Here is a 723-nt window from a genome sequence, read left to right on the forward strand (position 1 = left end):
TTAAGGCAAATAGACCAGATATAGTTGTCAAAGATCATGAAGAAAAAAAATGCTTTCTAATTGATGTATCAATACCAGCAGATGACAACGTTTCCCTACAAGAAATGGAAAAACTTTCAAAATACAAAGACCTGGAAATAGAGGTAACTCGAATGTGGAATCTAAAAACAGAAACAATTCTTATCATAATAGACGCCTTAAGTATAATAAAAAAATATCCAGACAAATACATAACAAAAACACCAGGACTTACAAATATATATAACATACAGAAAATTGCACTACTGGGCACTGCACACATCCTACGCAAAACACTTTCAATACAGTAACCATAAGAGCACCACAGCACATACCCAAGGTGCACAGAGCTGCGCTCGGTAGTGAAGTGAAAGCACGTTATAAAAATAAAACTACTGAACAATAATAATAATAATAATAATAATAATAATAATAATAATAATAATAATGATGATAATAATAATAATGATGATAATAATAATAATAATAATAATAATAATAATAATAATGATAATAATAATAATAATAATAATGATCATAAAAATTTCTAAGCTGATGTAAATGTTAAATTAAACCAAATATTTTGGTGATGTCAAAAGATGGAATGCATGAGCTAAGAGATGGAGAGAGAGAGAAAGGGAGAGAGGGGAGAAAGCAGGGAGAGAGAGGGAGAGAGAAGGAGAGAGAGAATAAGAGAGAAAGTAA

Source organism: Octopus bimaculoides, chromosome 19 (assembly GCF_046866305.1).
Source record: "Octopus bimaculoides isolate indiv1 chromosome 19, ASM4686630v1, whole genome shotgun sequence".
NCBI lineage: Eukaryota > Metazoa > Mollusca > Cephalopoda > Octopoda > Octopodidae > Octopus > Octopus bimaculoides.